General features: G+C 45.4%; 1 protein-coding gene across 2 annotated transcripts in view; it reads left to right on the top strand.

Annotated features, from left to right (window-relative positions):
* The window catches only part of pvrl2l (PVR cell adhesion molecule related 2 like), a 361,767-nt gene that overhangs the window by 197,498 nt on the left and 139,691 nt on the right, over window positions 1-24,578 (top strand). The window lies entirely within an intron of this gene.

Raw genomic sequence — 24,578 nt, 5'->3', positions numbered from 1 at the left:
TTCTGGAACAATGTCCTTTGGACAGACCAGAGCAAAGTGGAGATGTTTGGTCCTAATGCACAGCAGCACGTTTGGAGGAAACCAAACACAGCATATCAGCACAAACACCTCATACCAGCTGTCAAGCACGGTGGTGGAGGGCTGATGATCTGGGCTGGTTCTGCAGCCACAGGACCTGGGCACCTTGCAGTCATTGAGTCCACCATGAACTCCTCTGGATACCAAAGTATTCTAGAGTCAGATGTGAGGCCATCTGTCCCACAGCTAAAGCTGGGCTGAAACTGGCTCATCAACAGGACAAAGATCCCAAACACAGCAGCAGATCTACAGCAGAATGTGGGAAAAAGAAAAGAATCAAGGTGTTGCAATGGTCCAGTCAGAGTCCAGACCTCAGCCTGACTGAAATGCTGTGGTGGGACCTTAAGAGAGCTGTGCAGAAACCAAAGCTGCAAACCTCAATGAGCTGAAGCAGCGCTGGAGAGAAGAGGGCCGAGATTCCTCCAGAACCAGGAGAGAGACTGATAACAGGAAACCATCACTGCAGCTCACTGCTGCTGGATCAGGGGTTCACTTAGTTTTTCACCCACTGCAGCTCACTGCTGCTGGATCAGGGGTTCACTTAGTTTTTCACCCACTGCTTCTGTGTTTTGTCTGTTTTTCTTCAGTGACTCAGTGTGATATCTCATGTGTTGTTGTCACTCTGAGGTTGGATTTATCTGTTTTCTTTTATTATGTCCTGATATGTAAAACCCTAGAATTGACAGAGGGTGTACTTTCTTTCTACCCTGACTCTAAATTTGTAGCACTGTACATTCCCAGGAGCTGTGATGCACGACCTGCTTTTAGCTAGCAGCTGAACTCACTCCTCAGGTCAGTGCAGCTTAGATTTCAGTCTCTTTAGCACTTATTTATTTTCCTGCACACGTAACATCTTTAAAGCCAAATCTCTAATTCTGCTCTTTGCGGATGTTACAAAACGAATCGGGGCTGCGGCTTCCAGCAGCTGAACATCTCAACCTCACACTTGCTCGCTGTAGACCTGCTGGATTTGTCTTGATGCTGGATTTTCTGCAGCTAAAAGGTGATCAAAGGCAGGTTTTAAAGGTGCTTTTCAGTGTCAACACATGAAATTATTTTGAAAAAGGATCTGAGAAGGGAACTGTGATCTTTAATAGCCGGATGCTCAATCTAGTCCCATTTCACTCACTCATGGTCCGGTGTATTGTTACAAAATATTGTGAGAATAATAAAGGTGTTATTATTATTATTTTGTATGGAGGAGTAAAGGTGCCAAAACTAGGTAAAAAAATAATTACTTAAATGTGTCATTATTTGATTAAAATTGGAATTAAATACACAAATCCTTTTAGAATTATTTAAATGTGTAATTAAATAATTAAAATAAAGATTCCTAACAGCTGATTGGTTACCCAAATCGAGTCCAGATAATAGATTGATGCAGAGCTGCTGAACACATTCCTATACACTAGGTGGCGCTATTCACCTCTGCGTTGGTTTAGATACGCTGTCAAACCAAACTTTATTTGCATCCTCGGCTTGTTCTCCTCCATCGTTTCTCTGCAGGCTGCTTCAGACCCAGACCAAAGCAATGGATCAGGCTGGATTAGCATTAGCCCCGCCCACTGACTTTGATGGAAGTTTGACAGATGAAACAGTTGATTAAAGAGTGAAAATGTTTTTTTAATCAAATGAATTAATGCCACTTTTAAGTTATTATTGAATGATGTGTTTGTTCGTTTAGTTTTGGCTCTCTTACTCCTCCATAACTGTGATCCGAACAGAGTTTTGTGGATAAACTGAGACATTTGAAAGTCAAAGCGAAGTCTTTTGGCGTTAAGGAAAGCTGCTTCAGCCCTGCACCCCCCAAGCGCTGAGCAGGTCCCTTGTTGTTGATTGTTGTTGAACATTATGCTCTGTGCAGTCTGTTGTTCTGTAAATGAGACGGTCCTGTGTGCTATCTTACAAAATATTCCAGTGGAGACGCATCCTTCAGCCCCACAGTTTGTCTGCACAAGTTGCCAATTAAGTTGCAGAATGGCTGAGAAGCAGCGCTGCTGTTCCTTCAGTCGTCTCACATATCACCAGTTGTTGTACTCGTTTATTGTGTCACTGCAGGTGAATTTGGATTAAAGTATTTAAGTGTGTTTTGTACTCCGTGGGGTGCATGCATGTTCCAAGATGCAAGTGTTCAGACTCTTGAGACCAAAGTTAAGTTCATGCGCAGCACATATTTCATGCGTCTGGTCTCCAGTTTAAACATTAAATCAGTTATTTTCCGTTAGAAATGCTTTCCTGGACTGAAATTAAAGTGATTCTTTGTTTCATTTGAATTATAAAGGGTTTTCAACCTTAAAATAACCCCCTGGCACCCTGTTTTATCCCCCCCCCCCCGACCTCGTTGTTTCTCAGGGGGTTTCTCCAGGCGCCGTAATTTTAAACAGCCGACTGTGATCACAGCCACGGTGCCTAATTAGTCCCAGAGTCTTGTACCATGGATGCACCCTCAGCGAGAAAACTCCTCATCAGTCCTAACTTTTGTTTTTGCACAACCCATTTTCAATAAAGGAAAAGCGTTCTGAGACAACTCTGTGCGGAAAAGTGTTAATTTATTAAGCAGTTAATGCTGAAGTCCCACGGCTCGGCTTTTCCTCTGACGTACGCTGCACCTGCTCAGATCTGCTCTATTTAGCTTCTTCAACAGATCTGCCGTAGGACCTATTTCTAGTTCTGCTCGCTTTGTCACACACTGGCACGCAGTTCCAGCTGAATATGCATTAGGTGCACTGCTCAGTCCACAGGCCTCTGCATCTATAACCCTGATTAAAACATAGTCTTTGCACTTGGGAGTCTTTCTTCATTGTGATTGGATCTTCAATAACAGACACAGTGCCACAGAAACGCATTATTTCTGTTTCTGTTCATGCATTCAGCAGAAGCTTTAATCCAGAGCGACTTACAAATGAGGAAATAACGTCACAGCTAACAATAAGCTAACAATAAGCTACGTAGAAGGAAACCAGCAGTCGGGCTCTGCCAGAGGTGCAGAGACGGAGGCATAGGGGGATGTACAGGGCAGGAGATGCTCTCTGAAGAGCTGGGGCTTCAAATTTAGCATTAACCCTAACCCTCTCCGAACAGAGGGGTGACGTGTGCTCTTTAAGGCTGATTGAAGACCAGCCGCCGCGTTCTGGGCCATCTGCAGAGCTTTTTAATTCTTCTTCTGTGAAGACATGCTGCAGAAGGTGCAGATTTTGCTGCGGTCAGAGTTCTGCAGCCTCCAGATGCTTGGTTATTTGTGCAGGAATAAGTCCCCACAGCCAGTAAAGACCTGGACTCATGAAATGTGCTAAAAGTTCACCTAGATGGCCACACAGGCCGGGGCTAAACGGACCACAGTTATCTTTTCTCAAGGTTTATGCAGCAAACTAAACCAAAAGTAACGAATAAAGTGAGTAAGAACTCCAGCAGTAATTATAAATGAATAAATCGACAACAAAAACACGTTAAAACTGAGGCTGTTTTGGAATAAAGGCTGAAGGTTTTCCCTCCTTCGTGGTAATGTTCCTCGGCAGTGTTTGACGCCTTCTCGTCTTTCACAGTGTTGCTCTACAGATGTACAGGTTTGGCTCTGCTGAACGAAAGCTTTTCACAGTAACATGTAGATTATTTTACATCTAAAACCATCTAATCGGGAGGTTTTTCACACCTTAAAGGAAGGGAGTGAAACATGTGCAACACATGGGGCTGGAGCTTGAACATTTTCTTATTAATGGGTCCGGTCGGCTCACATGGACCATGTTTTATTTAAAACCACAGGCTTAGGCACACCTTACTATCTCACAGTTTCCAACCAAAACACTTAAATACTTGTGGGCAAACATTTTGCGATGACACTGGGGCCCAAAAGGAGGTCAAAGTCCTGCATTTTGAACAGTTTTTTCCCTCTTCAGCAGAAGAAGTCCAGGTTTCCACGTCCAGATCACATTATTCTGCCGGATCCAAACGGCTTGGTCCTTTCCACCTGTACAAATACATCAAAATGTTCAGTAATGCTTCAGGGTTGTCAAACATAAACAGACTTAAATCCTTGAATGTATCTATCAAGCAGAAATGAGCCAAATTGAGCTGTATTTAACATGCTTTTGTTGAATTTAAAACAAACTCACAGAGAAGCAGCTGTTTATTTCTAATGAGCAACCAAAGACCTACTGAAATGCCTCTTTAAGGGCCTGATAAGTGAATTTAAGTGTTGCTGAATGTTACTATGACATCCATAACCTCTGCTGTTGTTACTCAGCATCTTGTTTTCCTCCCATGGAACACACCTGTTTGTTTAACACTAACCATACAAACAGTATAAGATTTAAACTGCAGAGGCAGCGTTCCCATTATTATATAAGTTACAATATAGCTTATAGAACCACATTTTAACCTTTGTTTACTAACCTGAAGCAACAGTATTCTGTATGACTTTCCCTTATTTTGTTGTGCAGGAATTATGGACCACTCTTCTGTGTTGCTTCAGTTCGTTGAGGATTTCTGGGCATTGTTTTGCAAAGATTTGGAAATAAAAATAATTCCTCATGTCTTGGTACGTGAGAGGGTGTACTCTCTTTTTTATGTGACTTTATACTAATATTACATGTGCCAAATTGTCACTCTCACAAAGTAAAAATGCTCCTTAAAAAACAAAAAAAAAACAAGAAATAACCTATTTCCGTGCAAACATGAGATAATCAGAAAGCACAGTTAGAGCTCCTGATAATGACCTTTGCATAGAGTGATGCTGTCCCAGCAGCCTGTCCATGAAGCTGAATGGTCCACCCTGCCTCACATGGCATGTGCCGGGCTGAACCCTGCAGAGGAAGCTGTAACGGGTCACTTGGCTCCATCAGAGGGAAAGAGGCTGGAATGGAGAGGATGAGGGTGGTAGTTCAGTGCTCCATCTGGGGAATACCAAATAGGCCAGGAGAAAGGGAGACTTTCTCTTCTCAGATCAGAGAAATCAGACTAAAACCACCATCCTCCGGCCCTGCAGAGAGGATGAGAAAATATCAGCAGGTTTTTCTCTTTTGTAACCCACCCGAGACCAAAGTTATTCATCACGGAGCCTTGAGTTGGAGATGGCCAGATTTGTTACTTGTGAAGCCCAATTGGTCGGCTGCAGCATAAAGATGACAGAGTGTGAAAGGAATGAGAAATTGGCGAGATGGGATTTCCAGATGAAAGCTGGAGGTGGGCAGGAAGCCTCAGAGGACTGTTTCTGAGTGCCTTTCCAGTCCTCTGCGTGGCGATTGGCTGCTTCCACCCAACAACAACTGACAGCCAGACAGACGAAAGGGCTGTCCTGCTTGGCTTTCCTCAGCCCAGTCGATCTGCCACAGATCTTTTTAATTGTAAAGAATGTTGAGCAGCACTCTGGAGACGCCTGAGAAGGGGCAGAATTGTCGATATATTCTCCTTTTTAGCATTCCGTCTCTCCTGCCTCAGCTTTAGCACCCAGCACAAGCTGTTCCCTGGATGTTTAATTCAGCAGCAGGCATGAAAGTGCCCTGCTCTGCTGTGGGGCAGAGGGAAGATAGCAAGAGGAGGAAACAGAAAGGGATAAATGGAGACGGAGTAAAGAGAGGAGGAAGAAGAGGCCTATTAGTTATTGAGCTCTGCTTTTGTTGTTAATCCAGTTAATGCCGAGCTTCTTCCAGGCCAGCTGAGACGCCAGCAGATGTGGATAAGTTTCATCCTCCCGACACTTGTTAAATGAGGTCTCATTGTGCTCTGCTACCAGTTTACTGAATGCAGTGCTGCCCTGCTTTTCTGCCTCTCCATAAACCTCCTTCTTCCCCCATATGTGCTAGTTTTGCACTGTTGTGTTATAATTAAGGATGTTGGTCTTGGTTATTTAAGGCTTTGGCATGTACCTTCCAATAAATGGCCTTTCATTTCAAGTGGGTGTCTGCTTTCTAATGTGTCGGGAAGATTCAATTTGCAGCCCCGTGAACTGTGAAAGATGAATTCCTTCCCCTACTTTTGAGATTTCTGCAGCTCGGTCACTCTGTTCACACCAAAACTTCTCCTGGAATGGTTTTCGCTTCTTCTTGGTCTCTTTTATTTGTTTATTCAGTTTTCGTGAGGCTTGGTTAGGCGTGTCCTGGTAGATCTGAAACCTCCCAATCTGAGACCGTGGTCCTCAGCCGGGAAAGGGTGGATCGCCCTCTCTGGGTCGGGAATGAGATCCTTCCCCTACTTTTGAGATTTCTGCAGCTCGGTCACTCTTTTCACACCAAAACTTCTCCTGGAAAGGTTTTCACTTCTTCTTGCTCTCTTTTATTTATTTAGTTAGCTTTCATGAGGCTTGGTTAGGCGTGTCCTGGTAGATCTGAAACCTCCAAATCTGAGACCGTGGTCCTCAGCCGGGAAAGGGTGGAACGCCCTCTCTGGGCTGGGAATGAGATCCTTCCCCAAGTGGAGTTCAAGTATCTCGGGGTCTTTTTCACAGTGAGGGACGAATGGAGCGGGAGATTTACAGGAGGATCGGTGCGGCGCCAGCAGCGATGGGGGCTCTGCACCGGCCTGTTGTGGTGAAGAAGGAGCTGAGCCAGAAGAGGAAGCTCTCCATTTACGTTCCCATCCTCACCTGTGGTCACGAGCTGTGGGTCTGGGCTCCACCTTAGAGATCCGGTGAGAAGCTCGGTCATCCGGGAGGGGCTCAGAGTAGAGCTGCTGCTCCAGATGAGGCGGCTCGGGCATCTGGTTAGGATGCCTGCTGGACGCCTCCCTGGTGAGGCGTTCAGGGCCCGTCCCACTGGGAGGAGACCCCGGGGGAGACCCAGGACATGATGGAGAGACTATGTCTCTCGGCTGGCCTGGGAACGCCTCGGGGTCCCCCTGGAAGAGCTGGAGGAAGTGACCGGGGACAGGGAGGTCTGGGTTTCTCTGTTAAAGCTGCTGCCCCCCCGACCCCCGGAGAAGCAGCAGATGATGGATGGATGTTGAGACTAATATCTTGTCGTCTTTTGTCTCTTCTCTTCTTCTTCTTTCGGCCTCTCCCTTCACCAGGCGTTGCCACAGCGAGTAGATCTCGCATCATCGATTTGGCGCCAGATTGTTTTTCCTCCTTCTACCTCCCATAGTTTATCATCAAGTTAAAGCGTTTTCTAACTCTCTCCGTTGCTGTTCGAGGAGGACGGGTGGTGGAAAACAAGCTGTCCTCAGAACATAAAAGAACCACAAAAGTGAATTCGTATTGAACCAAAGCAACAACAAAGTGAGACAAACTGCGGAGTTGTGACTGACATTGAAGCTTTTTTTCCTCGCACACTGATCAAAAAAGGCAACAGAGGAAGCTCATCAAAATTCATGGAAATTGTTTTCACTTTTAGGTCTTGAACTGTCGAGGAAACTTGGAAATTTCCCACATTTTTGTCTTTGTGCCTCCTTCCCTTCAGACTCACTTAGCGGCGCTGTGCAGTCTGAGCGTCCATCATCCTGTAATTTCAACATTTTCCCTCTAACAAAATGTCTTGTTAATACCCTGCAGACTCCTGAAGTGTCTCTTTAATTAACTCGATCTAAATAGGCCTTTATTTCCCTTTCAGAATGCCAAATAGTTAAAGCATTCACTGAATCCTGATTGAACTGTAGGCTCCTCTGGATGCTTAACTTCGGCCTCAACGTTTGAATTCAGACAATAAAAACTTATTTGAATCCTCCATCTTTCTTTAGAGCAATGATATTGAGACTTTTATTTCCTCCTGCTGAGGTGACCCCAGCTTTCTTTGCTGTTCTCCGACTCAAAGGCATCTTTGATGATCCAGGAAGTAGCTCTGATTTTCTATGATTTTTAAGTTGAATTCTTGTGTGTGAATGTGAACCTTTTGTAAAGAAAGAGGTCATTCCTCGCTCTTCCCGTTGCTCGTACTTGGGGTCTTGCGATGCCAGGAGGAAGCAGAGATGGATCGCAGGCCAGAGCAACACTCTTATCTCTCTCTGGAGCTGAAATTTCTTAAAGTCCTCTGCCCACTTTTCCAAGGACAGAGTGTAACACATAGGTTTTGTAAGTGTTATGCCTCACTAAGCCTGTCCAAACAGCCGAGGACTGACTGCTTTTTTGGATAACTCGCTGTCTTTCCATTTTGCTTCATAGTTTGGATTACACCAGCACACCAGAGGCCCGGTCTGAGCTGACAAGTAAAGATATAAGAGACGAGGCAGAGCCATACCTCCCCTCCCCCCAGACAGTTGCAAAGTAGAATATCTTACTGTTGCCTTTAGGTTGTTTTGATGCTAGTTTAACTTCAGATGTCTGATTATTCCTGAATGTCAAACAAAAGATTGCTGCACGAAGCGTTTAACCCACAGAATCATTACAGGATATCCACAACCTGAGGTGAGACACGCTTCTGCTTAACCTGAGATGCTGAAGATGTGAATCGATAGAGTTTTGGTAGTTTAATAGTTCAAATATGCTTGATTCTGGTGCTGTCACATGCTGCTGTGTCGTGTCGAACCTTTGCCACCTTTGGCACGTAACATTAGCAGGAAGCAGACAGTTAAACAACTGGAACAACAAGGCAGGTTGTTGCAGGCTCGGATAAAACACCCATCTGCTGTATACAGTAACCATGGTAACCCACAGTCAAACAGGACATACTGGCTGAGAGAGAGAGAGGAAGATGTTTTTTTTCTCAATTTCCAAAGAGTTTTACGAGTTTTTCAACGTCTTTGTGGCTGATAAAGTCTATTTTTTGTGTGATATATGTAGTGTTGCCTTCTTTAAAAACATGTGTCCTGCAGCCAGGTTTCAGCTCGGCCTGAGATCACAGCAGCGTGGAATAATTGTCCAGAAGAGTTTCTAAATGACGCTCACTCTGTGAAGTAAATCCATCTGAGAAATAATAGAAAAAGAACAGAAAGGTCTTGATTGTCATTGAGTGACGGGCGCCGCTCCGTTTGGTGCCACAGAAAAACGGCAATAAAATAAGAAGTTGAATCAAAGGATTGAACATAATTGCACATCCAGGCAGGGTGATTGCACATAGATTTATTTAGTGTGTTTTATGGTGAGGAAACCGTCTCTGAGCCTGTTGGTCCTGGCTTTATGTGACCTGTGGCGCCGCCTGAGGGCAGCAGGTTAAAGAAGTGATGACCGGGGTGGGATGAGCACCCAGGGATCCTCTGAGCTGTGTTGATCACCCTCTGCAGAGCTCTCCTGATGCTCGCCACGGTGGCTCTGCAGCAGCTTCTCCTGCAGCAGCTTCTCCTGCAGGCTGGTTCTCCTGCAGGCTGGTTCTCCTGCAGCAGCTTCTCCTGATGCTCGCCACGGTGGCTCTGCAGCAGCTTCTCCTGCAGGCTGGTTCTCCTGCAGGCTGGTTCTCCTGCAGGCTGGTTCTCCTGCAGCAGCTTCTCCTGCAGCAGCTTCTCCTGCAGGGTGGTTCTCCTGCAGGCTGGTTCTCCTGCAGGGTGGTTCTCCTGCAGGCTGGTTCTCCTGCAGGCTGGTTCTCCTGCAGCAGCTTCTCCTGCAGGCTGGTTCTCCTGCAGGCTGGTTCTCCTGCAGGCTGGTTCTCCTGCAGGCTGGTTCTCCTGCAGGGTGGTTCTCCTGCAGGCTGGTTCTCCTGCAGGCTGGTTCTCCTGCAGGCTGGTTCTCCTGCAGCAGCTTCTCCTGCAGGCTGGTTCTCCTGCAGGCTGGTTCTCCTGCAGGCTGGTTCTCCTGCAGGCTGGTTCTCCTGCAGGGTGGTTCTCCTGCAGGCTGGTTCTCCTGCAGGCTGGTTCTCCTGCAGCAGCTTCTCCTGCAGGCTGGTTCTCCTGCAGGCTGGTTCTCCTGCAGCAGCTTCTCCTGCAGGCTGGTTCTCCTGCAGCAGCTTCTCCTGCAGGCTGGTTCTCCTGCAGGCTGGTTCTCCTGCAGCAGCTTCTCCTGCAGGCTGCTTCTCCTGCAGGCTGCTTCTCCTGCAGCAGCTTCTCCTGCAGCAGCTTCTCCTGCAGGCTGGTTCTCCTGCAGCAGCTTCTCCTGCAGGCTGGTTCTCCTGCAGCAGCTTCTCCTGCAGGCTGGTTCTCCTGCAGCAGCTTCTCCTGCAGGCTGGTTCTCCTGCAGGCTGGTTCTCCTGCAGCAGCTTCTCCTGCAGGCTGCTTCTCCTGCAGGGTGGTTCTCCTGCAGCAGCTTCTCCTGCAGGCTGGTTCTCCTGCAGGCTGGTTCTCCTGCAGCAGCTTCTCCTGCAGGCTGGTTCTCCTGCAGGCTGGTTCTCCTGCAGGCTGGTTCTCCTGCAGGGTGGTTCTCCTGCAGGCTGGTTCTCCTGCAGGCTGGTTCTCCTGCAGGCTGGTTCTCCTGCAGCAGCTTCTCCTGCAGGCTGGTTCTCCTGCAGGCTGGTTCTCCTGCAGCAGCTTCTCCTGCAGGCTGGTTCTCCTGCAGCAGCTTCTCCTGCAGGCTGGTTCTCCTGCAGGCTGGTTCTCCTGCAGCAGCTTCTCCTGCAGGCTGCTTCTCCTGCAGGCTGGTTCTCCTGCAGCAGCTTCTCCTGCAGCAGCTTCTCCTGCAGGCTGGTTCTCCTGCAGCAGCTTCTCCTGCAGGCTGGTTCTCCTGCAGCAGCTTCTCCTGCAGCAGCTTCTCCTGCAGGCTGGTTCTCCTGCAGCAGCTTCTCCTGCAGGCTGCTTCTCCTGCAGGGTGGTTCTCCTGCAGCAGCTTCTCCTGCAGGCTGGTTCTCCTGCAGCAGCTTCTCCTGCAGGCTGGTTCTCCTGCAGCAGCTTCTCCTGCAGGCTGGTTCTCCTGCAGGCTGGTTCTCCTGCAGCAGCTTCTCCTGCAGCAGCTTCTCCTGCAGGCTGGTTCTCCTGCAGCAGCTTCTCCTGCAGGCTGGTTCTCCTGCAGCAGCTTCTCCTGCAGGCTGGTTCTCCTGCAGGCTGGTTCTCCTGCAGCAGCTTCTCCTGCAGGCTGGTTCTCCTGCAGGCTGGTTCTCCTGCAGCAGCTTCTCCTGCAGGCTGGTTCTCCTGCAGGCTGGTTCTCCTGCAGGCTGGTTCTCCTGCAGCAGCTTCTCCTGCAGGCTGGTTCTCCTGCAGGCTGGTTCTCCTGCAGCAGCTTCTCCTGCAGGCTGGTTCTCCTGCAGGCAGCTTCTCCTGCAGGCTGGTTCTCCTGCAGGCTGGTTCTCCTGCAGCAGCTTCTCCTGCAGGCTGGTTCTCCTGCAGGCTGGTTCTCCTGCAGCAGCTTCTCCTGCAGGCTGGTTCTCCTGCAGCAGCTTCTCCTGCAGGCTGGTTCTCCTGCAGCAGCTTCTCCTGCAGGCTGGTTCTCCTGCAGGCTGGTTCTCCTGCAGCAGCTTCTCCTGCAGGCTGGTTCTCCTGCAGGCTGGTTCTCCTGCAGGCTGGTTCTCCTGCAGGCTGGTTCTCCTGCAGCAGCTTCTCCTGCAGGCTGCTTCTCCTGCAGCAGCTTCTCCTGCAGGCTGGTTCTCCTGCAGCAGCTTCTCCTGCAGGCTGGTTCTCCTGCAGGCTGGTTCTCCTGCAGGCTGGTTCTCCTGCAGGCTGGTTCTCCTGCAGGCTGGTTCTCCTGCAGGCTGGTCCGTTGCTGAGCCTTCTCCACCGCAGCCTTGGTGTTAGCAGACCAGGAGAGGTCGTCCGTGATGTGGACGCCCGGGAATTCGAACCCTTTCACCGCAGAGGGGACAGTTTAAAAAGTTTAAAAAGGCTCAAATAGACTGAGAAAACGCTGAGTCGGAGCCGTTATTTGTTCTGACAGAACCGACGGCGATTCAAAAAAGGCTTCGACTGGTTCAGACAGAGCAAGCTGTGCAATACACACCAAAAAGATAAGAGACGCAGGTGTTTGCTGATGCTCCAGATGTTCCCGACGACTGCAAGACCCCTAAACTTACCGAATACCTCACACACTTAATGTTTCTGTTTCTGTATTTATCAGACGCTTTTATCCAAAGCGACTTACAAATGAAGATTTAACAGCTTTATAAAAAGCTAACAATAAGCTCCATAGAAGGAACCCAGGAGTCTGACTCTGTCAGAGGGGACAGAGTAGAGATAGGGTGCAGGCATAGAAGGAAGTGCAGAAAGACTTTATTATTCACGTTTTAGCAGTTATTTGGTTTATTTCAGTGCAGATGTTGTCATAAAGGCGCATCATCAACCACATCATTGTGAAATGTTGGTTGACGAATCCATTTTTAGACTAAATGTGACCTTTTCTTGTAGAATTTTGGCTAATTTTCGGGTCCTACTTGCACCGAGGATTTTCTTTTGGGTGCCAGGATTCTCAATATTGACCTTAAAGTCAGAGTAAATCTGAAATAACTGCAGAACAATGTGTTATGAACTATTCGGTCAAGCATAGAGTTTCTGTTTCTGTATTTATCAGACGCTTTTATCCAAAGTGACTTACAAATGAAGATATAACAGCTTTATAAAAGCTAACAATAAGCTACATAGAAGGAACCCAGGAGTCCGACTCTGTCAGAGGGGACAGAGCAGAGATAGGGTGCAGGCATAGAAGGAAAAGATAAAGTGCAGAGATAGAGGGGGTAGGGAAGGACAAGGTAAGTGCTGGGATAGGAGATGCTCTCTGAAGAGCTGGGTTTTCAGGAGCTTCTTGAAGATAGACAGGGACGCCCCTGTTCTGGTAGCGCTCGGTAGGTCATTCCACCATCGTGGGACGACACATGAACAGAGTTTGGATTGTCTTAGGCGTGGTGTAGGAGCTGCTAGACGACAATCCTGGGACCAACGGAGGGACCCAGTTGGACTTAAGACATTTAATGCTTCCACAATATGTCAGAGAGTACGGCCCAGTCACACGCCATCCATCCTCTGGGGCCATGCAGGACGGGTTGGTCTCCCCTCAGTTTGCTCTGTGACTTTTATGATAATAATAATGATAATTTGTCCTTTTCTGTTTGGTCTTATCGAACAGATCCTCCCTCTCTTCTATCCACCAAAACTTCCTTCGCAGCTACAGACTCTGGACTCATGTGTGAGCGTTCATTCACCAAATCGACTCCAATCTAAGCCCGTAACAAATGTCTATTCAAGTCTATTCGTCCGTCGCCAAGGCAACACAAAAGCTACTGAACAGAATTCTTTCCATGATGGATTAATTCCTCTAATGTTTCAAATGAGCCATTTTACTTTAAAGATACTTTGGCCTGTTAAATGTTCAAAGGAACCTGGAATTAAGCCCGTATTGATGACTTTCAGCTCCATAAATGTGCTGCATGATAAAAACGAACCGACAAATTTACTGCAAGGTCCTCATGTTGTTCTGTTGCAACCAAAAAAAAGGCTCAGTTCCAGCGTGCAATCATCAGATAAATCAATGGTGCACACTAACTGGCATCCTTTAGGCAACATTTTCCCCGACTCTGACGAGTTGCAGACATGATGAGGTCACATCATAACAGAGTGACTTTAATTAAGGGAGTAAAAGCCGCGTTAAAGCGAATGAAAACTCGCTGATTCGTTTTTTAAAGTCGGAGAGCGAACAGGTCAGAGTGGGAAGTTGAGGCCAGCCGGCTGAAAATGAAAGTAAACACACTAAACTCTTTGATGTGAGCTTGTGGTTTTTCACTGTGTTGATAATACTTCGGCAGCCTTGAGAAACTTTGACGCTGGTTGGATGTGAAATTCCTTTAAAAAACTTAAAGGTTTGTGAATAAAATATAGGATGAAGCACAAACCAGTGCGATGTCTGAGCTCTGCGGACCTCGAACTGTCCGACGACCAACAGAAAGCCTTGGACTATAGATTAGTTTCAGACAGAGCAGGTTTAAGAGGATTTCACCTGCATTTCATGGCTGGAGAAAACATTGGAGCTCCTGAGGAATCAGATACAGAGAAAACACTCTGACCTCATACTGTGAAATGTTGAGTCCTTCCACTGCAAGATGTACAACTTTTTAACCTCAGTGTTTCAAACTTACATGGATGGATGGATGGATGGATGGATGGATGGATGGATGGATAGATAGACAGACAGACAAACGGATGGATAGATAGACAAACGGATGGATAGAAAGATAGACAAACGGATGGATGGATAGATAAATAGACGGATTGAAGGATGGATGGATAGATAAACGGATGGATAGATAGATAGATAGATAGATAGATAGATAGATAGACAGACAAACGGATGGATGGATAGAGAAACGGATGGATAGATAGATAAATAGACGGATGGATGGATAGATAGACAGACAAACGGATGGATGGATAGATAGATGGATGGATAGATAGATAGATTGATAGACAAACGGATGGATAGATAGATAAATAGATAGATAGATAGATAGACAGACAAACGGATAGATGGATAGATAAACGGATGGATAGATAGATAGATGGATAGATAGATAGATAGACGGATGGATGGATAGATAGACAGACAAACGGATGGATGGATAGATAGATAGATAGATAGATAGATAGATAGATTGATGACTTTATTCATTCCCAAAGGAAAATCCAGTATATTTGACTTCAATAAAATAAAAATACTGAGATAGAAAAAATGAAAAATAAAACCACAGAATGGGACAAATGATAATATAAAAACCATGAATATGTAACTAGAATGTGCAAAAAGAAAGAATATAGCATGAATATGATATATAACATCAGTATGGCTCATATTGGCACATATAACATGTTCCAGTATGAGAGGTACAGAGTGCAGAAGGTGGCAGTTCTGCTTCTGAAGCTGTTTCTCCAGCGTTTTCAGAGGGATTGTCCATGACTGCCAGCAGTTTTTCATCCTGTCCTCCTCTCAGAAGTAAGATCGAGTAATTATGTATTCTTCATTCTATTCTTTTAAGAATAAGCTTCAAAAACTGAACACAAAAGAAACATCTTGAAACTTCTAGAGGAAGATTTCTCCCACACTCCTGCCTCTGATAATCATGTTTTATTCAAAGTAGTGGAAAACATCACAAGGTAATGATCCTTTTTGATAGCAAAACAACATATTTCTACAGGATTTCTTATCACTGATCAAAAATAGATGATTTTTACTCATTTTAAAGGTGTTCTAAAGTATTAAAACACGTGGAAACTTACAAATGGAGCTTTACCGTGTTGGACCGCAGCCCAGCTTCCACCCCCATCTGGCTTGTTTTCTGAGTGAAAATCACAATACAAGAAGCAAAGCTCTGCCTGTGACAGGTTTAACATTTCTACCATCCCTCTGTCTCTCTGACAGAGCAGAAGAAAGAAAATATTAAGGATATATTTAGGGTGTAACCAGGCGGTTTATTCCCCACACATGAAGCTGCTGCAGCTACTAAACCTGAGAATGTGAAAGCCAGACCAAAAAGCTCCGAAATTCAATTTCCAGGCGCTCGTACAAAACTAAAAGTTCTCATTTGTACCATTGAACCTCGGATTATTTACCCTGTCAGTGCAGAATGATTTCACCCTGCTTCACTTTAATCACCTGCTATTACACAAGAAAGAGAGAAATTCAGCTTCTGTGGCGATCATGTCCAAAGATGCACGTCTTGTGCTGAGCTCAGAGTCCGTAAGTGCTTCCTGACAAGTGATTGCTTTTAACCTCTGACAAGCTGCAGACCAAACGCTTGTATAGGTGTCAGATTTTGTCACTTGTTTCCTCCTTCCTCAGACCGGTAACGCAGCAGGAAGCTTCAGCTCAGCACCGGCCATCGGGCCGATATGTGGCTGTTGGGCTGTTGGTGTTCAGCAGCCGAATGAGCCGCTCTGTCTCAGTCATAAAGCAGAAAATATCATGTTTCTCTGTAAAAAAACAACCCGTAAACTCTGAGGGGCTATCAGAGCTGTGAGGTTTTCTATGCAGATGTCTGCTCACTCGGTCTATAAAAGTCTAGCGGTTTGTTTAACGATGACACTCCAGGTTGTGAGCAGCAAATTGTCCCGGTAGGTGTTTGTTTGCTCTGAACAAGGAGTTCTCCACAGAGCCGTCACAGAGAGGGCTTTCTCTGTCTCTCCTGCTTTTTCTTGCTAATGGCGGTCTTGGTTGTTGCTAGGCGACACAAGACAGCTTTCCAAGTAAGTTAACATTTTCATTGTCAGTTATCAAGATGTTTTTTCTGCCAGCGAAACACATTATTTCCTTAAAGCTTAAATTGGGGGGGGGGGGGGGGGGGGGGACCCGAGTCCTTGGATCTCATTACGTTTGGCATTTTCTTTTTAAATTAACTTGTAGAAACTGAATTTAAAAACACAGGTTCTGGTTTAACCCAAAAATGGGACTCTCTGTAAGACATCTAACGAGCTCACTTAGCAAAATGTCAGATTATTTCTTTAATTCTGATTAGTTCAGCGGAACTAAATTAACCTTTCAGGCGTTTTTACTCTAAAGGTTTCACAAACTATTTGGATTTTCACAGCAATCAGAGTGTGATTGCAATCATCAGGTTGGTGGTACCTGCTTAGGGTTGGTGGATGTGTGTGTTAAAGTCTGGGTTTGAGTCTTCTGTGTTTCATTGTTTGACTGAATCTTGTAGATTTTAGAGGTTTATCAGGGTTTACTGATAGTGTTTATATCTCTGCAAGGTAACTTCTGTACGATTCTGTTCGTAATTTTTACGGACAGGATTTCATGGACCTCGGAATCGGGTCTCTGCTTTTTGCGGATGATGTGGTTCTGTTGGTGTCGTCGGGCCGTGACCTTCAGCTCTCAGTGGAGCTGTTCGCAGCCCAGTGTGAAGCTGCTGGGATGAGAATCAGCGCCTCCCAATCTGAGACCGTGGTCCTCAGCCGGGAAAGGGTGGAACGCCCTCTCTGGGCCGGGAATGAGATCCTTCCCCTACTTTTGAGATTTCTGCAGCTCGGTCACTCTGTTCACACCAAAACTTCTCCTGGAAAGGTTTTCACTTCTTCTTGCTCTCTTTTATTTGTTTATTCAGTTTTCGTGAGGCTTGGTTAGGCGTGTCCTGGTAGATCTGAAACCTCCCAATCTGAGACCGTGGTCCTCAGCCAGGAAAGGGTGGAACACCCTCTCTGGGCTGGGAATGAGATCCTTCCCCAAGTGGAGGAGTTCAAGTATCTCGGGGTCTTTTTCGTGAGTGAAGGACGAATGGAGCGGGAGATTGACGGGAGGATCGGTGCCCCCCCATCGGTGGGGGCTCTGCACCGACCCGTCCTTGTGCAGAAGGAGCTGAGCCACATGGCGAACCTCTTGATTTACCGATCAATCTGCATTCCTACCCTCACCTATGAGCTGTGGGTTGTGACCGAAAGATACAAGCGGCTGAAATGGGTTTCCTCTGCAGGGTGTCTGGGCCTCCCTTAGAGATCGGGTGAGAAGCTCAGTCATCTGGGAGGGGCTCAGAGTAGAGCTGCTGCTCCAGATGAGGCTCGGGCATCTGGTTAGGATGCCCCCTGAACGCCTCCCTGGTGAGGTGTTCAGGGCCCGTCCCACTGGGAGGAGACCCCGGGTTTTCTTACCCAGGACATGTTGGAGAGACTCTCGGCTGGCCTGGGAACGCCTCGGGGTCCCCCCGGAAGAGCTGGAGGAAGTGGCCGGGGACAGAGACGTCTGGGCTTCTCTGCTCAGGCTGCTGCCCCCCCGACCCCCAGAGAAGCGGCAGATTGTGGATGGATGGATGTTAGTGTGACAGGCAACAAGGAGCGCTTTTATTTAAGGAGCAAACTCATCAGCTGAGTGGGTTTTATTGACATTTAATCTGCAGATGTGTTTTTTGCTATTCGCAGTGCATAATTATGATATAATTTCACACGCTCCTATATTCCTTGTGGGCCTCTCACCTCCTGTGATTTTCATGCAGCGCTTTATTATGTCAAAAGGAGAGAATAAAAATAAAAATACACACAATTCAAACTAAGGACGCTGTCACTGATGGAAATAGATTGCAGCTCATCTCTTCTTCTTTTTTCTCTTAGATTTCTTAAAATGACTCTTTCCTGTCAGAGTTGTGTTCTTATCTTTTTTTTTCATTCAGCTTTTCTTCCTCTCGGGCCAGAAACTGCACTTTGGATTTTTCCTCGACCGTAAGGCGTCTTATTTTAAATCTCTGCATCACAGGGGAGCTGTGACTTGTCCTCTGGTATCACTGAGCTGCTCTTATGTTGATGCACTTTCTTTTTCTTTAGGCCTCTCTACATCCTAGACAGAAAATCATTGCTCATGGAAATAAGCTTAATGGACCTTTACAAATGCTCAGCAATGGAAAACGGAGTTTTAGTGAAATTACCAGAATCAGTCTGCTCTCATTTTAGTTTTTTTGCTGAATCTCTTCTTAAATTCATCATGCAATGGTCTTTTTTCTAACTGAATACGCAATTAATCATTACACCAAGCAACTTGGCGTGCCTTCACAGGACAGAATCTCTGATGAAATTAGGAAATCACACTGTTTTGATGGAGCATATTTTAACCATCCATCCATTTTCTTAACCGCTTTTTCCACATGGGGTCGCGGCGGCAATATGGAGAGTAGAGAGGCCCAGACATCCCTGTCCCCCGCTGCTTCCTCCAGCTCTTCCTGGGTGACCCCGAGCCGTTCCCAGGCCAATCGAGACACATTATCTCTCCACCGGCTCTACTTTGATGGCTGAGCTCGTCACCCTATCAGGAAGCGGAGACCCGCCACCCTGCGAAGAAAACTCATTTCAGCCGCTTGCCTCATTCTTTCGGTCATGAACTCTGGGTCGGGATGTAAACTGCCCGGAAAACCGCGAGCTTTGCTTTGAGGCTCGGCTCCCTGTTCACCACCGGTTGTCAGAAAAGTTTGCTTATTATCATTATATAAAAGTCACAGCCAGAGAGGCCATTTCATATCAAAACTTCACAAAGAGAGCTGTGTTTTAAGGAGGAATGTTGTCTCCCCACTGATCGTTATCTTTATAGCTCCACAAATAGGGAGATGCCTCCAAACTCAGGAGATAAACCAGACCTGGGCACATAGAGGATTGTATGTATGTGTGTGTGTCACCTAATAAAAGGTAAAGGGAGGCAACCACTCGTTGGAGGACTCTTATGAATCTGCAGACAGAAGGTTTGTGTGTTGTTCTCCCCTCAGTAAAATACTGAGGCCTCTGAGGGATTTCTTGGTTTCATGCCGTTGTCTGTGAGTGAATTTTTCTAACACCGGTACAGCGGCTGCATCACTGCGGCTGATCTCACCATCCCTCATCCATCACTCGTGAATAAGACCCCGAGATATTTAAACTCTGGGGTAAGTTCCCTCCTCCTACCTGGAGAGGACCTATTTTACATATTTTTTTATTCTGCATTACCCAAACAGCAAATTAAAATCCTCTCCTATTTTAAGTTTACCTCCAGGGCACCAAGTGCTGCACTTATCACGGGACTGGAGCTTGTTGCCTGTTAAACTAACACCCGACTGCTGTCTTGCAGACTGTTAAATCCTCCAGCCATGTATCTTTGTCCTGTTTTTGCTGTTGTTTTCGGAGCCTGCAAGTGAGACGTAAAGTTCGATGTGTTTGTCTCAGAAAAGTCAGCATCAATGCTGAGCAGGGCTGTAGACAATAAGTACCAATGACTACTGAATGCTGGTCAAAAACCTTTCCACTGCACTGAAAATATCGATGTTCGCTGTTATTTTATCTTTTTCTTGGAGTTACACATTAATAGCACGATAGCAAACAAAACTAGAAAAAGCTGTTCCTGCGAAACAGCAATGCTGATGAAGTTGAATGAGGATGGCTGACAATGCTAAAAAAACCTGGGAAATCTTTCAATTGCTGAAAAACCAGCTGCTGAAGTCTTGCTTGAAGGAATTTGAAGTTGAAAGAACAAGGAATGATTTAAACCTATCGGAAAAACTGAAGTTTTAATGAAAGGGCCAAAAAAAAATTGAGAAGTTTTTGAAACAGTCATATTTCTTTTTTTAATATGTGAAAAAGCTGACCCATTGGTAATAGCTGCATGTCTTGTGAGCCGTTTAAACTTTGAATGGTGTCTCTAGCTGAAAGTATGTAGCAGTCGTTCGGTTGATAAGAGGAGAAAGAGTTTAAATTTGAATAAAATGTTAAATATTTTAAAAAGTATAAAAGTTAGAAACACAAAAATTTAAAGACATAATCTCCTGAAGGAGCTGAACTTTTTGATACCACAATTGTAGAAATCGGTGAAAGTATGCAGGAGTAGTTATGTTGAAAAGAGAAGAAAGAGTTGAAATTTGTTTTTTAAACCGTTATATTTCAGTAGTGGCTTAATATTTGAAAAAGCTGCACCAATTGGTAACAGCTGAATGTCTTCCGACCCGTTTAAAGTTTGAATGGCGTCTCTAGCTTAAAATCTGCAGAAGTAGTTAGGTTGGAAAGAGTAGGAGGTTTTTGAAGAGTTGAAAGCACTTTCAATTCATTTGAATGAGGAAAAAAGTTGAATCAAAGTTGAATAGTTTAAAAAGCGTAAAAGATATAAACACCAAAAGATATAACACACATCTCCTGAAGGAGCTGAACGTTTTGATACCAAGATTATAGAAATCGGTGGAAGATTGCAGAAGTAGTAGGATAATAATAATAAAGAGAAACAGGAAAACAATAGCGGTTTTCAGCATTCTCACAAATACACAACAATGTCTGAAAGTACAGAAATGAAGGGCCACACAAACAGCCATTAGCTTCACGTTTGCAGCTTCTTACATTTATAATATTATAAATATAATATTTATACCCCGACATAGAGACTGTCAGCCACTGACTGACAGGAGTTACCAGCCTTTTGCCTGCTGCAGCAACACAAAGATGGCTCCTGGTGGTGAACAACATAAGAACAACGGTTTCTTTGTTTAGCAGTTTTAAAGCTCATTGAAGTACACTTTAAAAGTTGCATCCATATTTAACAGTAAAGCAGAGATGAGTGTTTGTGTTGTGGTCCTTATTACAGTTCCATGGCCTCCAGTGTTGTGAGACAGCCCAGTTCTGTGTTACAGCCATTGTAAACCACTTTTAGTAAAAGTGCTTCATACGAAGGCCATCCAGCAAAACAAATTATCCCACTTATCATCTGCGGAGAGCATATTTATGGAGGCGCGCTGAATAAAAAAGTGGTGGATTGAGATGGCAGGAAGTGGAACTGGGGCGTTTGTATCTGCTGAGTCTGCCGGTGGTTAGTTAAAGGTGTCATTTGTTCCTGAGACAGAGTCGGACCAGACGCAGTGCAGGAGGAGAGGGATTCATGTCCGTTCTCTCTCTCCTTATTGGCTGCTTTCTGACACACAAAATAAACTAGGGACACGGGATTGTTTCTTACACCTGTGGTCAGTTTTGAGCAGTCAGCCTCTGCTGTAACGTCTCTTATTGGCTGGAATCTGATATTCCTCTTTAGCTTGACTGTGAGTTTGTCAGCTGACTACTTGTTGTCGGCGTTATTTTCACAGCCTGCAGAAAAAACATATCTTAATTGAAATGCAGTGATAAGAGGGATGCTGATTAAATCTGTGTTGAAAGGGATTTTCACTCCTGGTATATGTGAGCATTGAATATTCAAAAGGCAAAATGAGACGGCGGCAGTCGTGAGAAGTTGTGATATGTGACAGAAATCAAGCCTGAACAAAGCAGTGTGTAACATTTTATCATCAAATGCATTTGCTGTAACAAAATTAACCTTTACTCAAAGATAAGGGACAGTTAGCTAATTAGAAACTATTCAATTATTTCTGTTTTGTCATGCGATGTGAATGAGAAGAATAAAGCCTCCCGGCCATCTCTCTGTTTCTCTCCTGCCAGACAAAAAAATGAACGCCACACGATAATAGAAGACATTTTTGATTAATAAATGCACCCCTTAGTTTACAGCCGGAGCTCTTTTGTCGCTGTCTGGTGGTTCCTCCGCTGCCTCTGCTCCCAGATCCATTGTTTCAAATTGCACATCAGCAGCAGCTGTTCCATTCTCTCCAGGCTTCTCCTAAATGCTACTCATCTCTGTCAAGAGAAGGTGAGAGAAATGACTGAGGGAAAATGAAGTAGGACTGCTTTACATTACCTAAAGAAACTTTTCTCATTGCCTCTCCTTTTTTTCTTTTATATATACAAAAGTATTCACTCCAGATGATTAAATTCAGGTGTTCCAATCCTATCCACGGCCACAGGTGTGTAAATGCAAGCACCTCAGCAGCTCTCAGAGCTCAGTGGATTCCAGCGTGGTGCCGTGATAGGATGCCACCTGTGCAGCAAGTCCAGCTGTGAAACTTCCTCGCCAGGTAAAGTGACAGAGCGGGGTCAGCGGGTGCAGAGGTCACCGACTTTCTGCAGAGTCCATCGCTGCAGCAAACTGCAAACTTCAGATCAGCTCGAGAACAGTGCGTAGAGAGCTTCGTGGAATGGGTTTCCATGGCAACTGCATCCAAGCCATACATCACCGTCACTGTGGAGCAGCGGCGACGCGTTCTCTGGAGTCTCCCAGAAGATGTTTAAATCCAGGCTGAAAACTGTTATTTTTAGCCGTGCACATGACAACTGAAAGTATTTGATCTGCACTCTTCACTTTTGATTTAATTAATTAATGATTATTTTTATGTTTTATGGAGTGACTTTATCTGCCTTCTTGTGGTTTCATGTCGCTGTAAAGCCTTTGAATTGCCTTAAACCTGCCTTATATATGGCGATATACCACAAAGCACAGGTGGGTTGTTCAAACATCAAGAGGGCCGTAACCCATGGCTACGGGTCTTCTTTCGTCATCATTTCTGGGGCCTTCCGGCTCACCGTGTGGTCAGCCCATTTGGCATTTGTCTGCACTGCCAGATTGCCAGTCCAAGCCTGGCCTTCTCAACATCCTGCACAGATGTACTCGCTCTTTGTTGCAAAGACCTGCACATGGGGAGAGGATGTGCCCAGCCATCCTGCCGCTCCCTCCGTGGGGGTTAAGGCACAGGTGGTGCTGGCAGACAGAGCTATGGGGACTCCAGTGCAAGCAGAGGGGCTGTCATTTCATGAGTACAGTCTAACAAGAGGCTCTGTCATTACCCAATGTGAGCTGGAGCCTTTCCCAGCCACCACTGGGTGAGAAGTGGTATAAACCCTGAACAGATGTTTGGTCACTCAGAGGTCCACACAGAGACAAACGAGATGAACAATCAAGCATGCTCACACTCACTGCCACGAGTGTTAAACTAACAGGCGTGTTTTTGGTCTGTGGGAGGAACCTGGAGCACCTGCAGAGAAACAATGCATAAAAGGGAGGAACGTGAACTCCACACAGCTGGTATTCATGCAAAGAAGCTTCATGTGTCGAGGCCACAGTGCTAACCACCACAGTACTGTGCAGCCTTCATATCCTGTTACTGGAGTCAGATGCATGGTGGCAATGTTGCTAAGGGACAAAGAAGCATCTAATTCATAAAATGCATGAAGGAAACCCTGAGCAGTGTGTGTAAAGTCTGTGCTATTGGTTTTTTATATTTTTATTAGGAGGTAAGACACATTAGAACAGGAATCAATGTCAAATTTACATTGAGGATCAAATCATCTCTTTATGACAATTAAAAAAACAATATATATATATATGTATAGACACCATAAAATACTGTACATCTCGATGGGTTAAGAGCAAAACAGGCAGTCTACCTCCGAGGATGTTTTTCTTCTTTTTTGGACCACATGAACGTGGGAACAAAACATTACAGAATTCAATTAAAATAATGATTAAAAAAACACAGTATGAATAGAAATGAATAAAAGTAAATGAATAAAAGGAAGAACAAGAAAGAGAGAGGTGGGGGGGGTCCGTCAATCAGGGGGCAGGGACTGGAGAGAGTGGAAGAATGTAATAAATCTTTAGAGCTTCCTTTCACTGGACATCTGATCTTTTCCAGCTTTAGAAAAGACATGATGTACGTGAGGGAGCTTTGGTCGACTTCCAGTGGAGAAGAAGGTGGCGTCTTGCCAGTAAAAAAGTAAAAGCTAAAATGTCTGATTGATTAGAGGTAAACCGGTTATGGTCCTCTGGGAACCAAGTATGTTTACAAGTATTTTTTAAATGGTATCAAAGTAATTCAACCAGAAGTGAGAGAGTAGCGAACAAGAGTAGAAAATACGGGTTAAATTGCAGGATGAAGCATGACGTTGGTCGGTGATACTGGGACAGATTTGCAACAGTCGAGCTACTGTTGTGTATTTTTCTCACACTTAACCATTTATTTCTAATATTCAAACCAAACCAGGTACTTTTATGTAGAAAAGCGAACGGAGGAAAAAGTTCTGAAGGACGTAATTTGTTTTTTTTTCCTTCATTATAACTTATAATTCAGCAGTGAAGATTTATCTGCTCAAGCAACCTGGCGGATGGTGTAACTGCTGTCGTTGCAGAACTGATTGAGAAATTACAAGCGGGGGGGTCCTTGGTGAAGGTCCCTGAATTCATTAGGTTAGCCATCACCTCATACAGTTTTAATTTGCTGCCGTGATCGAGTCTCTCCAGGGGCTCGAAGCTGCAGATTTCTCTGTGAAGCCTTCAGATTTTTCATGTTTTTTCTCCAATTACCAGCATAAGCGGATGCATGAAGGAGCAAGTTCATCTTGTGTTGTTTATCTGAGGAAGTCTTGGTGTAAGACTGGCTGTCACGATGGTCTGCGAGAGCTGCCCTCGACGTCAGGGACATTTCCAGGATAAG

Source organism: Leuresthes tenuis, unplaced genomic scaffold (assembly GCF_036924035.1).
Source record: "Leuresthes tenuis unplaced genomic scaffold, fLeuTen1.0.hap1 SCAF_18, whole genome shotgun sequence".
NCBI classification, from domain to species: domain Eukaryota; kingdom Metazoa; phylum Chordata; class Actinopteri; order Atheriniformes; family Atherinopsidae; genus Leuresthes; species Leuresthes tenuis.
This window is presented reverse-complemented; position numbering and strand designations above follow the sequence as displayed.